The sequence below is a fragment of the Macaca mulatta genome, chromosome 13 (genome assembly GCF_049350105.2).
Source record: "Macaca mulatta isolate MMU2019108-1 chromosome 13, T2T-MMU8v2.0, whole genome shotgun sequence".
NCBI lineage: Eukaryota > Metazoa > Chordata > Mammalia > Primates > Cercopithecidae > Macaca > Macaca mulatta.
Genome location: NC_133418.1, coordinates 48,512,529 through 48,528,394, shown reverse-complemented (window position 1 = coordinate 48,528,394; position 15,866 = coordinate 48,512,529). Strand labels below are relative to the sequence as shown.

The 15,866-nt window shown below is 36.4% G+C and overlaps 1 pseudogene; it reads right to left on the bottom strand.

Moving 5' to 3' along the window:
* LOC100429956 (succinate--CoA ligase [ADP-forming] subunit beta, mitochondrial-like) overlaps nt 1–13,944 on the bottom strand; it is an 84,757-nt pseudogene extending 70,813 nt beyond the window's left edge.
* Nucleotides 13,945–15,866: the final 1,922 nt, after the last annotated feature.

Here is a 15,866-nt window from a genome sequence, read left to right as displayed (position 1 = left end):
GATGAAATTTAATTATTATCATTCTGGTACACATTCATTTTAATTAAGAGCATCTTAATTTTTTGTGTCATTCTTGAGGCTTTTCTCAGGGGATAATTCGTTCAGCATGTTTGCACTGGTGGACCAACTCCTGCAGGGAGAAAAATTGCATATCCTTATGCTCCAGAAGTGTGAAGTTTAGATCAATTTTATGCTTCTTTCAAACCCTTCTGGATGGCACCTGTTTTCCTAAGGAATGCCCCATTTATCCATGTTCCTATACAACTAAACACCATGTGGGCCTATAAGTAATGTGAAAGCACCAGGCTTCCTGAATAATCAGTTTTCCCACTGGGAGCAGATGGTTTATATTTTACACCATCATGGGCCAATCCTTGACAGCTGTTAGAATATGGTAAGATAACCATAGCTGCCATTTGGAAAATCTGAGAGATATATAGTAAATAAGCTGCTTAATGTTGAGAAGCAGCTATTTGTCTCATCTTTGTATATATAACCAGGGTCGTTTGTTGTAATGTTTCCAAATATAAGGTGGTAACATTCTTAATGTTAGACCTACTCATTTTAATTTTCGAGAACTATTTTTGTCAAACTCTCCTCTTTACGCATGTGTGCATCTATATGTATGTGTGTGTATCTATATGTGTGTGTGTGTCACAGCTCCAATCTGTCACAGCTTCATAGTAGGAAGGTGTAAACAGACTCTAACACTTCTCTTTGCAAAATCTTACCCAAGAATTTCAGGCAGGATTAAAGCACAATTATATAACTCCATTCAGATGAGAGTATATTATGTTTTTATAGTCCTCCAGTTAGAGTGTCTATAGCTACTATGCTATTGTCTGAATGTTTGCAAACCCCCCAAATTCATACATTGAAATCTAATCAGCAAGTTGATGGCATATAGAGGTGGGGCCTTTGGGAGGTGAATATATCATGAGGGCAGAGTCCTCATAGAGGGATTATCCTCAGTTAAAAAGAGGCCCCAAAGGGCTGCCTTGCCCTTTCCACCATGTGAGGACACAGCTAGAAAGTTGTTTACCATTACTATTAAATAATACTACAATAATACTACAGTCCCTCATTAGACACCAAATCTGCCAGCACCTTCTTTCTTAGACATCCCAGGCTCCAAAACTGTAAGAATACATTTCTGTTGTTTGTAAGCTACTCAGTCTACAGTATTTTGTTACAGCTATAGCATTCCGAACAATAGAACAATCTCAAATGAACCATATTAGCATGCAACAAATCTTGTTTTAAGAAGAGTATTATATAACTAAGCCAAAAATACTCTCATTTATGTTCCAAACGAGTGTGTATGTACATGCATGCATGTTTGTGCCCATGAAATCTGTGTGGCAGTTATCTACTCATGTTTGATGTGTATTCTCTGCAAAGGGTATCAATTTTTATTCTTGGGATGACTGAACATTTACAGATGGTTACTCTTGATCAAGCAAGGTGGAAAATTATGCAGTAATAATAAGCAACCCTAAAGTCAGTAGCATTAAATGTCAGTGGCTTTCTTACCAGGACTGTTGTTCACTGGGAGTGAGCTGGATATTCTGGTCTGTATCACTGTACTCCATGATCTAAGACCTGACTATTGGGGCAGCATGATCTGAAATAGTGGCCAAATTCACCAAGAAATATGAGGAAATACATACTAATGCTTCTGGTTGAAAGTGTAACACATAACTATTGCTCAGATTGCCTTAAACAAAGCAAGTCACATGCCTGTGTCTGAGTTCCACAGAGTAGGGAAGTATAATTCTGCTACAGAGAACCAGATATTGTGGATGTCAAACGACTACTAAAGCTCATCCTACTTGTCACCAAATATTTGTTCCACTCTCTTTTGTACATGGAAAATGCATTATCCCTTCTACACGAATTATTATCCCTTTCCTAGGGTGTTAACCACAGAAGCAAGCTCTAAGTCCAGGTTCTCTGAGTGATGGCTGGCATTCTTCTCATCTGGTCTGAAGGTAGCTCCTTTTGTTCAAGAGAAGAGTGAATTAAAAAGACAAGTTTTCTTCCTGTCACAGACAGTATTCAGTGGAGGAATGGGGACAGGACAATAGCTATAAAACTCCCATTAAGAGTGGGAGACACAAAGTAGTCACTGGTTTATAACAAATTCTGATATCTCACTCTGCAGACATTATGAGGGGATTCTACTCTGCTCCTGCAGAATTCAGTGCAAAATAAACATGCAAGACCCCTTTTTCAAAAAATTTTAGCAGAGCATTAAACCAAGTATGGGGTCCTTCTGAACCTGGGGGACTGTATAGCTGTACAGATCACACAACCATGAAGCCAGCCCTGACTTTACTTACTCTGGAGTGGGCAATATTCCTCAATGAGGCTATGATTTCTTCTCTAGCTGTGGCTGCCTGGAAGTTTGTTCTCAGTAGTCTTTGATTTTACTTTTTATTTTATGTATTTTTCTTTATTTCTTCTAAAAAAAGGGATATATGTGCAGAACATGCAGGTTTTTTACATAGGTGTAGGTGTGCCATGGTGATTTTCTGCACCTATTGACCCATCCTCTAGGTTCCCCTTACCTCCCATCCCCCAACAGGCCCTGGTGTGTGCTGTTTCCCTCTCGGTGTCCATGTGTTCTCAATGCTCAACTCCCACTCATGAGTGAGAACACACAGTGTCTGGTTTTCTGTTCCTGTGTTAGTTTGCTGAGGATGATGGCTTCCAGCTTCGTCTATGTCCCTGCAAAGGACATGATCTCATTTCTTTTCATGGCTGCATTGTATTCCATGGTGTATATGTATCACATTTTCTTTATCCAGTCTATCATTGATGAGCATTTCAGTTGGTTCCATGTCTTTGCTATTGAAAATAGTGCTGCAATAAACATATGTGCATGTGTCCTTATAGCAGAATGATTTCTAATCTTTTAGGTATATACCCAGTAATGGGATTGCTGGGTCAAGTGGTATTTCTGGTTCTAGATCCTTAAGGAATATCCATACTGTCTTCCACAATGGTAGAAATAATTCACTTTCCTACCAACAGTGTAAAGCATTCATATTTTTCCACAGTCTTGCCAGCATCTATTGTTTCCTGATATTTTAATAATCACCATTCTGAATGGTGGGAGATGGTATCTCATTGTGATTTTGATTTCCATTTCTCTGACGACCAGTGATTTTGAGCTTTTTCTATATGATTGTTGGCTGTGTAAATGTCTTCCTTGGAGAAGTATCTGTTCATGACCTTTGCCCACTTTTTGATGGGATTGTTTGCTTTTCTTTTGAATATGTTTAAGTTCCTTGTAAATTCTGGATATTAGACCTTTGTCACATCAGTAGATTGCAAACATTTTCTTTCATTCTGTAGGTTGATTGTTCACTCTGATGATAGTTTCTTTTGCTCTGCGGAAGCTCTTTAGTTTAGTTAGATCCCATATATCAATTTTGGCTTTTGTTGTAATTGCTTTTGACATATTTGTCATGAAGACTTTGCCTGTGCCTGTGTCCTGAATAGTATTGCCTAGGTTTTCTTCTAGGGTTTTTATGGTTTTGGGTTTTACATTTAAGTCTTTAATCCATCTTGAGTTAATTTTTATGTAAGACATAAGGAAGAAGTCCAGTTTCAGTTTTCTGCATATGGCTACCCAGTTTTCCCAGCACCATTTACTGAATAGGAGATCCTTTCTTTATTGCTTGTTTTTGTCAGGTTTGTTGAAGATCTAATGGTTGTAGATGTAGGGTGTTATTTCTGAGGTCTCTGTTCTGCTCCATTGGTCTATATGTATGTTTTGGTGCCAGTACCATGCTGTTTTGGTTACTATAGCCATGCAGTATAGTTTGAAGTCAGGTGGTGTGATGCCTGCAGCTTTGTTCTTTTTGCTTAGGATTTTCTTGGCTATAGGGGGTCTCCTTTGGTTCCATATGAAATTTAAAATAGTTTTTCTAGTTCTGTGAAGAAGGTCAATGGTAGTTCAATGGAAATAACATTGAATCTATAAATTCCTTTGGTCAGTATGGCCATTTTCACAATATTGATTCTTCCTATCCATGAGGATGGGAAGTTTTTTTCATTTGTTTGTGCCTTCTCTTATTTCCTTGATCAGTGCTTTGTAGTTCTCCTTGAAAAAGTCCTTCACATTCCTTGTTAGCTGTATTCCTAGGTATTTTATTCTCTTTGTAGTGAGAATAAATTGTGAATGGGATTTCATTCACAATTTGGCTCCCTGCTTGCCTATTGTTGGTGTAAAGGAATGCTTGTGATTTTTGCACATTAATTTTGTATCCTGAGACTTTGCTAAAGTTGCTTATCAGTTCAAATAGTTTTTGGGCTAAGATGATGGGGTTTTCTAAATATAAAGTCACATGTTCTGCAAACAGAGACTATTTGACTTCCTCTCTTCCTATTTGAATATCTTTTATTTCTTTCTCTTGCCTGCTCGCCCTAGCCAGAACTTCCAATACTATGTTGAATAGGAATGGTGAGAGAGGGCATCCCTATCTTGTACCAGTTTTTAAAGGGCGTGCTTCCAGCTTTTCCCATTCCATATGATATTGGCTGTGGGTTTGTCATAAATAGCTTCTACTATTTTGAGATACTTTCCATCAATACTTATTTTATTGAGAAGTTTTAACATGAAGGGATGTTCAATTTTATCGAAGTCTTTTTCTGCATCTGTTGAGATAATCATGTCGTTTTGTCTTTGGTTCTGCTTATGTGACGGATTACATTTATCGATTTGCATATGTTGAACCAGCCTTGCATCCCAGGGATGAAGTTGACTTGATCATGGTTTATAAGTTTTTTGATGTGTGCTGGATTCGGTTTGCCAGTATTTTATTGAGGATTTTTGCATCGATGTTCATTGGGTATATTGGCCTGAAGACTTTTTGTTGTTGTTTCTCTTCCTAGTTTTGATACCAGGATGATACTGGTTTCATAAAATGAGTTGGGGAGAAGTCCCTCCTTTTCAGTTGTTTGGAATAGTTTCAGAAGAAATAGTACGAGCTCCTCTTTGTATCTCTGGTCGAATTCATCTGTCTGGTACAGCTCCTCTTTCTCTTTCTGGTAGAATTCACCCATCTGGTCCTGGGCCTTTTTTGGTTGGTAGACTTTTAATTGCTGCCTTAATTTCAGAACTTGTTATTGGTCGATTCAGAGATTTGACTTCTCCCTGGATTAGTCTTGGTAGGGTATATGTGTTCAGCAATTTATCCATTTCTTCTAGATTTTCTAGTTTATTTGCATAGAGGTGTTTATAGTATTCTTTGATAGTAGTTCGTATTTCTGTAGGGTCAGTGGTGATATTCCCTTTATCATTTTTTATTGTTTCTATTTGATTCTTCTCTTCTTCTTTATTAGTCTAGCTAGTGGTCTATCTATTTTGTTAATTTTTTCAAAAGGCAGTTCCTGGATTCATTGATTTTTTTGGAGGATTTTTCATGTCTCTATCTCCTTTAATTCTTCTCTGATCTTAGCTATTTCTTGTTTTCTGCTAGCCTTTGGATTAGTTTGCTCTTGCCTCTTTAGCTTTTTGTATTATGATGTTAAAGAGTGTTGATTTGAGACCTTTCTAGCTTTCTGATGTGGGCATTTAGTGCTATGAATTTCCCTCTTAACACTGCTGTAGACTTTTAAGAGTTCCTTCCTACTCCTATTCATTTTGGCTACATTTGAAGAGGGTATTGGGGAAAATGACCTGAAGGGTGCCAAAAGAGATTTCTTTTTTTTTTCTCTTTTTTTTTTAAGAAGTATTTACTTATTTATTTATTTATTTATATTATTATTATTATACTTTAAATTCTAGGGTACATGTGCATAATGTGCAGGTTTGTTACATATGTATACTTGTGCCATGTTGGTATGCTGCACCCATCAACTTGTCATTTACATCAGGTATAACTCCCAATGCAATCCCTCCCTACCCCCCATGATAGGCCCAGGTGTGTGATGTTCCCTTCCCGAGTCCAAGTGATCTCATTGTTCAGTTCCCACCTATGAGTGAGAACATGCGGTGTTTGGTTTTCTGTTCTTGCGATAGTTTGCTAAGAATGATGGTTTCCAGCTGCATCCATGTCCCTACAAAGGACACAAACTCATCCTTTTTTATGGCTGCATAGTATTCCATGGTGTATATGTGCCACATTTTCTTAATCCAGTCTGTCACTGATGGACATTTGGGTTGATTCCAAGTCTTTGCTATTGTGAATAGTACCGCAATGAACATACGTGTACATGTGTCTTTATAGCAGCATGATTTATAATCTTTTGGGTATATACCCAGTAATAGGATGGCTGGGTCATATGGCACTTCTAGTTCTAGATCCTTGAGGAATTGCCATACTGTTTTCCATAATGGTTGAACTAGTTTACAATCCCACCAACAGTGTAAAAGTGTTCCTATTTCTCCACATCCTCTCCAGAACCTGTTGTTTCCTGACTTTTTAATGATTGCCATTCTAACTGGTGTGAGATGGTATCTCATTGTGGTTTTGGTTTGCATTTCTCTGATGGCCAGTGATGACGAGCATTTTTTCATGTGTCTGTTGGCTGTATGAATGCCTTCTTTTGAGAAATGTCTGTTCATATCCTTTGTCCACTTTTTGATGGGGTTGTTTGTTTTTTTCTTGTAAATTTGTTTGAGTTCTTTGTAGATTCTGGATATTAGCCCTTTGTCAGATGAGTAGATTGTAAAAATTTTCTCCCATTCTGTAGGTTGCCTGTTCACTCTGATGGTAGTTTCTTTTGCTGTGCAGAAGCTCTTTAGTTTAATTAGATCCCATTTGTCAATTTTGGCTTTTGTTGCCATTGCTTTTGGTGTTTTAGATATGAAGTCCTTGCCCATGCCTATGTCCTGAATGGTATTACCTAGGTTTTCCTCTAGGGTTTTTATGGTATTAGGTCTAACATTTAAGTCTCTAATCCATCTTGAATTAATTTTTGTATAAGGAGTAAGGAAAGGATCCAGTTTCAGCTTTCTACTTATGGCTAGCCAATTTTCCCAGCACCATTTATTAAATAGGGAATCCTTTCCCCATTTCTTGTTTTTCTCAGGTTTGTCAAAGATCAGATGGCTGTAGATGTGTGGTATTATTTCTGAGGACTCTGTTCTGTTCCATTGGTCTATATCTCTCTTTTGGTGCCAGTATCATGCTGTTTTGGTTACTGTAGCCTTGTAGTATAGTTAGAAGTCAGGTAGTGTGATGCCTCCAGCTTTATTCTTTTGACTTAGGATTGTTTTGGCAATGTGGGGTCTTTTTTGGTTCCATATGAAGTTTAAAGCAGTTTTTTCCAATTCTGTGAAGAAAGTCATGGGTAGCTTGATGGGGATGGCATTGAATCTATAAATTGCCTTGGGCAGTATGGCCATTTTCACAATATTGATTCTTCCTATCCATGAGCATGGTGTGTTCTTCCATTTGTTTGTGTCCTCTTTTATTTCACTGAGCAGTGGTTTGTAGTTCTCCTTGAAGAGGTCCTTTTCATCCCTTGTAAGTTGGATTCCTAGGTATTTTATTCTCTTTGAAGCAATTGTGAATGGAAGTTTATTCATGATTTGGCTCTCTGTTTGTCTGTTACTGGTGTATAAGAATGCTTGTGATTTTTGCACATTAATTTTGTATCCTGAGACTTTGCTGAAGTTTCTTATCAGCTTGAGGAGATTTTGGGCTGAGACAATGGGGTTTTCTAAATATACAATCATGTCATCTGCAAAGAGGGACAATTTGGCTTCTTCTTTTCCTAACTGAATACCCTTTATTTGTTTCTCTTTCCTGATTGCCCTAGTCAGAACTTCCAACATTATGTTGAATAGGAGTGGTGAGAGAGGGCATCCCTGTCTTGTGCCAGTTTTCAAAGGGAATTTTTCCAGTTTTTGCCCATTCAGTATGATATTGGCTATGGGTTTGTCATAAATAGCCCTTATCATTTTGAGATATGTTCCATCAATACCGAATTTATTGAGCGTTTTTAGCATGAAGGGCTGTTGAATTTTGTCAAAGGCCTTTTCTGCATCTATTGAGATAATCATGTGGTTTTTGTCTCTGGTTCTGTTTATAAGCTGGATTACGTTTATTGATTTGCGAATGTTGAACCAGCCTTGCATCCCAGGGATGAAGCCCACTTGATCATGGTGGATAAGCTTTTTGATGTGCTGCTGGATCCGGTTTGCCAGTATTTTATTGAGGATTTTTGCATCGATGTTCATCAGGGATATTGGTCTAAAATTCTCTTTTTTTGTGTGTGTCTCTGCCAGGCTTTGGTATCAGGATGATGTTGGCCTCATGAAATGAGTTAGGGAGGATTCCCTCTTTTTCTATTGATTGGAATAGTTTCAGAAGGAATGGTATCAGCTCCTCCTTGTACCTCTGGTAGAATTCAGCTGTGAATACATTCTACTCAGCACCACATCACCCTTATTCCAAAATTGACCACATAATTGGAAGTAAAGCACTCCTCAGCAAATGTACAAGAACAGAAATTATAACAAACTGTCTCTCAGACCACAGTGCAATCAAACTAGAACTCAGGACTAAGAAACTTAATCAAAATCGCTCAACTACATGGAAACTGAATAACCTGCTCCTGAATCACTACTGGGTACATAACGAAATGAAGGCAGAAATAAAGATGTTCTTTGAAACCAATGAGAACAAAAATACAACATACCAGAATCTCTGGGACACATTTAAAGCAGTGTGTAGAGGGAAATTTATAGCACTAAATGCCCACAAGAGAAAGCTGGAAAGATCTAAAATTGACACGCTAACATCACAATTAAAAGAACTAGAGAAGCAAGAACAAACACATTCAAAAGCTAGCAGAAGGCAAGAAATAACTAAGATCAGAGCAGAACTGAAGGAGATAGAGACACAAAAAACCCTCCAAAAAATCAATGAATCCAGGAGTTGGTTTTTTGAAAAGATCAACAGAATTGATAGACTGCTAGAAAGACTAATAAAGAAAAGAGAGAAGAATCAAATAGACACAATAAAAAATGATAAAGGGGATATCACCACCGACCCCACAGAAATACAAACTACCATCAGAGAATACTATGAACACCTCTACACAAATAAACTAGAAAATCTAGAAGAAATGGATAAATTCCTGGACACTTACACTCTCCCAAGACTAAACCAGGAAGAAGCTGAATACCTGAATAGACCAATAGCAGGCTCTGAAATTGAGGTAATAATTAATAGCCTACCAACCAAAAAAGTCCTGGGCCAGATGGATTCACACCAAAAGTGATTTCTTAGCCTTCTTCCTGCTTGTAAAAATTGCAGACCCAAGGTTCATTTTAACATTCGAAAAGTCAGTCTCTTTTAGTATAACTTTTGTATTAGTTCCCTAGGGTTACTTTAATAACCTCAGACCTGGTGGCATAAAACAAGAAACATTTATTCTTTTACAGTTCTAGAGGCCAGAAGTCGAAAGCCAAGGTGTTGGCAGTGTTGGTTCCTTCTTGAGTGCTCAGAAAGAAAATCTGTTCTGTGTCTCTCTCCTGGTTTCTGGTTAGTGCTGGCAATCCTTGATATTACTTGGTCCAAATTACTCAAATCTTGGCTTACTTTTCACATAGGATCCTCCCTGGTGTTTCTGTGTCTGAGTCCCAATTTCTATCTTCTTATAAAGATATCAGTCTTTGGATTAGGCTTTATCCTAAACCAGTATGACTTCATCTTAACCTGACATCTGTAAAGCACCTATTTCCATCACACCATCATGGTATTCATGAGAGTATTTGGAGATGGGGCTTTCGGGAAATAATTAGGGTTAAATGAGATCATGATGTAGAAGCCCTCATGAGGCGATTAGTGCCCTTGTTAGAAGAGACACCAGCAAGCTTGCTCTGTGTCTCTCGCCATGTGAGGATACAGTGAGAAGGCAGTCATCCACAAGCCAGGGAGAGAAACCTCACAAGAAATGGAATAAGACAGCTTCTTGATCTGGCACTTCACAGCCTCTAGAACTATCACAAATAATATTATTGTTTAAGCCACCTAGTTTATGGTATTTTGCCATAGCATTCCAAATAGTGTAAGACAAGCTCTTACAGTGCTGGAAGAGGTCCATGCTTCTCAACAGAAGGCAGTAAAAAAGAAAATGATACAGGATTTGTAGCGAGAAATGCAATCAAAACTTCAAAACTACAATGTGATACTACTCCCTATCCACTGAGATGACTAGAATAAAAAAGACATAGCATTACAAATGTTGGCAAGAATGTGAAGTAATTGAAACTCATATGCTTATGGTAAAAATAAAAAATAATGTGGCAACTCTGGATATAGTTTGGCAGTTCCTCAAAAATGTAAACATTGGGTCACCATATGACCCAGCAATTCCACTCCTAGCTGTATATCTAAACGAATTTAAAATATATATCCACTGAAAATTCTGTGCACAGATGTTTATGGCAGTGTTATTAATAATAAACAAAAGGTGAAAACAACCAAAATATATATCAACTGATGAATGGATAAACAAAATTGGCAAATCCATTCAATTAAATAGTATTTGGCAAAAAAGAATGAAATATTAATGTATGCTACAACATTGATGTACCTTAAAAACATTATGCTAAGTGAAATAAAACAGTCATAAAAGACTACATTTTTTATGATTCCATTTATAAATGTCCAGAATGGGCAAACTTATAGAGACAAAATGTAGATTAGTGGTTGCTAGGAGTTGAAGGGGAAATGGGCTGTGATTTCTAAGAAGTATAAGGTTCTTTTTGGAGTAATAAAACTGTTCTAAAATTAGATATTTGTGGCGGTTGCATGACTCTGTGAATATGCTAAAAACCACTGAAATTTGTACTTTTAAAAAGTGAGTTTTGTGTTTTGATAATTATGTATAAACAAAGGTATTATTTTTTAAACATGGCAGATTCCCATGTTTGTATCTATTTTTTCTTTGTAATTGACACATAATAATTGTACATATTTGTGGGGTACAGTGTGATGTTTCAATGCATGTATATATTGTGTAATGATCAAATTAAAATAGTTGGCATGTCCAGCACCTCAAACCTTTGTTATTTATTTGTGTTGATAGCTTTCAAGATTCTCTTTTCTAGATATCTTGAAATATACAACACATTGTTATTAGCTGTAGGAAGTTTAGTATGTAATAGAGCACCAGAAGTTATTTTTTCTCTCTAATTGTGACTTTGTACCCATTGACAAATGTCTCCCCATTATTCCCTCCCCAGCATCTGATAACTACTGTTCTACTTTCTACTTCTATGAGATCAACTTTTTTAGATTCCACATATTAAAAAGATCATGCAGTATTTATCTTTCTGTGCCTGGTTTATTTTACTTCATGTTATGATCCCCAGGTTCATCCATGTTGGTAAAGTGACGGGATTTTATTCTTTTTTATAGTTTACAGCTGAATAGTATTCCACTGTGAGTGTGTGTATGTGTGTGTATACACACCACGTTTTCTTTATCTATTTATCGTTGATGAACATTTAGGTTGATTCTATCACTTGGCTAATGTTAATGATGCTGCAATAGACATGAGAGCACAGATATCATTTCAATATACTGATTTAAATTCCTTTGGATATATATGTAGTAGTGGAATTGTTGGATCATATGATAGTTCTATTTTTAGTTTTTTGAGTAATTTCTATATTGTTTTCCATAATGACTGTACTAATTTGCATTCTCATCAAGAGTGTATAAAGGTTCCTCATTCTCCACACATTTGCCAGCATTTGTTATTTTTTGTGTTTTTTGTTTTAGCCATTCTAAATGGAATAAAGTATTACCTCATTGTGAATTTTCCTGATAATTGGTGATGTTGAGCAGTTTTTGCATACTTATAGTCCATTTGTATGTCTTCTTTACAGAAATGTCTATTCAGGTTTTTTGCCCATTTTTTCAATTTTATTTTTTTGTTTATGTACTATTATATTGATTTTTCTATATATTCTGAATATTAACCCTAGGTTGAATGCATAATTCAGAAATATTTTCTTCCATTCTGTGGGTTGTCTTTTTACTCTGTTGACTGTTTTCTTTTTTGTGTAAAAGCTGTTTAGTTTGATGTAATCTCATTTGTCCATATTTTGTTTTATTGCCTGTGTTTTTGAGATCCTACCCCAAAATTCCTTGCCTCAGCAAATATCATGAAGTGTTTCTTCTCTACTTTCTTCTAGTAGTTTATAGTTTGGGTCTTAGATTTAAGTCTGTTATTCATTTTGAGTTGATTTTTTGTATAAGGTGAGAGACAGGATCTAGTTTCATTTTTCTTCATGTGGATATCTAGTTTTCCCAGCATCAAATATTGGAGACTGTCTTTTCCAAAATATATGTTCTTAATATCTTTGACAAAAATCAGTTAGCTATAAATGCAGAGATTTATTTCTACGCTCTCTATTCTGTTCCATTGGTTTATGTATCTGCTTTTATGCCAGTACCATGCTGTTTTGGGTATTATAGCTTTATAGTATAATCCTGAAGTCAGGTAGTATGATGTCTCCATCTTTGTTTTCATGTTGTTTTGTAGATCCTTTCTTCCTGCTTTTCTCTTGCTGTCTTACCTTCTTCCTGTCTTCCTTTGTGGTTAAATGATTTTTTTTCTAGCAGTATATTTTAATTCTGTGGTATTTATTTTTAGTGTATCTACTACAGGTTTCTGTTTTGTGGTTACCATGAAGCTTACAAAAAAACCTTCTTGTTATAATAGGTTATTTAAATCGATAACAACTTAACTTTGATTGCAAAGAAAATGAATATAAGAAAATCATACTCTGTATATTAACATCATTTTCCCACCACATTTTGACTTTTTGTTTTCATTTACAACTTATTATATTGCCAATCCCTCAACTAATTATTGTAGTTACTGTCTTTAATAGTTTTGTCTTTTAGCCTTCAACTTAAGATAAAAGCACATTTACATACCACAATTACAGCATTAGAGTATTCTGAATTTGTACGTATTCTTACTTTTACCAGTGAGCTTCATACCATCAGATGCTTTATTTTTACACACTAGTGTTCTTTTATTTCGAATTGAAGAAACAGTTGCAGCATTTCTTGTGAAACAGATACAGCGTTGATCAATACTCTCAGCTTTTGTTTGTCTGGGAGTCTTTATCACTCCTTTGTGTTTGAAGAATAGTTTTTCTGGGTATGGTATCCTTGGTTTCCAATTGTTTTTCCTTTCCTTGATTTAAATATATCATTCCACTCTCTACTGACCTGTAGGATTTCTACTGATAAATCCACTGAAAGCTATGTTAGGGTCCATTGACTGTAATATGTTTTATTTTCTTGTTGCTTTGAATTCTTACTTTGCCTTTGATTTTTGATAATTTAATTATTATGTGACTTAGGGAAATTTAATTTGAGTTGAATTTGATTGATCAGCTCTCAGCTTCCTATATCTGAATGTTGTCATCTTTCTCCAAATTAAAAATAATTAATCATTATTTTCTTAAATATGCTTTCTAGGCCTTTTTTCCCCCTCTCATCTTTCTCAGGAATTTCTGTCATGTGAATGTTAGTTCACTTGATGTGTCCCATAATTCTCTCAGGCCTTCTTCACTCTTTTTAATTATTATTATTTTTTCTTTTTGCTCCTCTGATTGTATAATTTCATATGTTCTCTCTTCAAGCTTGCTGATTCTTTCCTCTGTTTGATCAAGTCTCATTGAAGCTTTCTAATGAGGCTTTCAGTTCAGTTATTGTATTATTTATTTCTTGGATTTCTATTTGTTTTTTTAAGAATGTTTCTATTTTTTGTCAAGTTTCTCATTTTGTTCCTGTATTGTTTTCCAAATTTTATTTAATTTAGTATTCGTATTTTCTTGTGATTCCTGAACTTCTTGAAGAGAATTATTCAGAATACTTGGTCAAGCATGTCATAGGTCTTCAATTCTTCTGGGACCATTACTGTAGCCTTGTTATTTTCTTTTGGTGATGTCATATTTCCCCAAGGTTTTACAATGTTTGTGTCTTTACATTGATGGCTGCATATTTGAGAACATTGCCACTTTTTCCAGCTTTTGTAGGTGTTCTTTGCAGATGGTGTTATACTTTTACTATCTAATATCAGAACTTAATTGCTGGTCTGTTGTTGCTTCTCATTCTAGGGAGGGCTTATATTGAGCACTGAAAATAAAACACTGGACCAGAATTAAGTCACTGCTCTGTGATTGTTTTCTAATCTGGGATAGACTCAAGCAAGCACTGGAACTGAATCACCAGCCTTTTCATTGTTACCTGCTCAGGGAAAGGCTGGACATGGACAACTGGGTTTTCTGGAAAATATAGCCAGGGACTCAGGCCTTGCCACAAATTCCACCCCCCTGCAGTAGCAGCCAGTCTCATCAGCAAAGCATCCTCACTGATCTGAGTGCAGAGTGCTGCCATGAACTGAGTGCCACTCACTGCAATCAGCACCTCCATTCTTGGTTCCCCAATTCACCCCAAGGGTTTCAGGGCTCCTGACATACCCAATCATTCACATAAAATGGGACAATAGTGGGCTTCCCATGAAGATTCCTAGACCAGTGTGGAGATTGAATGTCCACCTCCAATTTCTTCCTTCCATTTTGGAAGCTGTGTGTCTAGGGAAATTCTCAGTGAGTGATACTGTGCTGGCTTTGGAAAGGGGCTGGCACAGTCTAAAATAATTGTTCCTACTGGTCACAGTTTCTCTTGACTATGAAAGCCTAGAAGGTTTCTCCACTTCTCCTCTAATTTCTGGTGAATTTCTGGTGATAATCTCCTCTTTGAGTAGTTTCTAGTTATATTTTTCTGGGGATAGTGGTGCTGGGGGATTTTCTATTTCACCATCTGCTGACATCATTCCTATGCCAATTTTCTTTTAGCAGTCATTATAGGCTGTTATACTTGGGTAACAAACAACTCCAGAATCTCCATGGCTTATGAAAACATTTATTTTAAACTTATGCTATATGTTGATTATACATTGTCTGAAGTTTCTGATCTGTTTTATTGCTATCCTCAATCTGAGACCCAGATTAATTTAGAGATACCATATGGAGCAATGGTGGGTCACCATGGGAGAAGAAAAAGAGAGTGTAATAGAGCACTCTATTACATTCTTGAAGCTTCTACTTGGAAATAGCATACCTTGATCTTGCTCATGTTGACCAAAGGCAGCTTACCAGGCTATGACTGAATTATATTAGGCAGAAAAAGTGTAAACCTGCAATGTGCTTAGAAGCAACATGAACAGAATATTTGTGGAGAGGCCTAATGACTATTATTAACTTTGCATGAAAAGGCAGATTTGACTGGGGAAACTCTGCAACACATTCTGAGGCCAAGGAAAAGACCAGTCATACTCTATGGCATTTCTTTCTCACCTGGGTGAACTACAAGTACACAAAGGTCAAGTGGAAATAGGCAGTGGTCCTTAAGAACAGGCACACTGCTACTTTTACTCATGTTGTATAGGTCAAAAACAAGTCACATAGCCAATATCAGCATCAATGGGGCAGATATACATTCTTTGCATGGTTTGAGGGAAAGAGGAAACATGTGCTAAATAATAATCTAATCTGCTTAATTAGGTATTAGAACTTGCTCTAAGCTTTTTACACATAAGCACTCATTTTATTCTCATAACAAACCCAAGAGGTAGGTACTGTACATAACCTACACATATTTTACAAAGAAGCAAATTGAGCAGAGAGTAACAGTCCCAATATCAGATAGCTTGCAAATGAAATCTGTATATAAGCTCAGGCAATCTTGTCCCATTTTTCTATGCTTTTTATTGTTTATATTTCTGTGTGCATCCTTTCCTGTCACTTTACTGTATCTCTCACTGAACAAAGTCCAAAACTTATATTGATGGTATTTTAACTTTCTAACGAG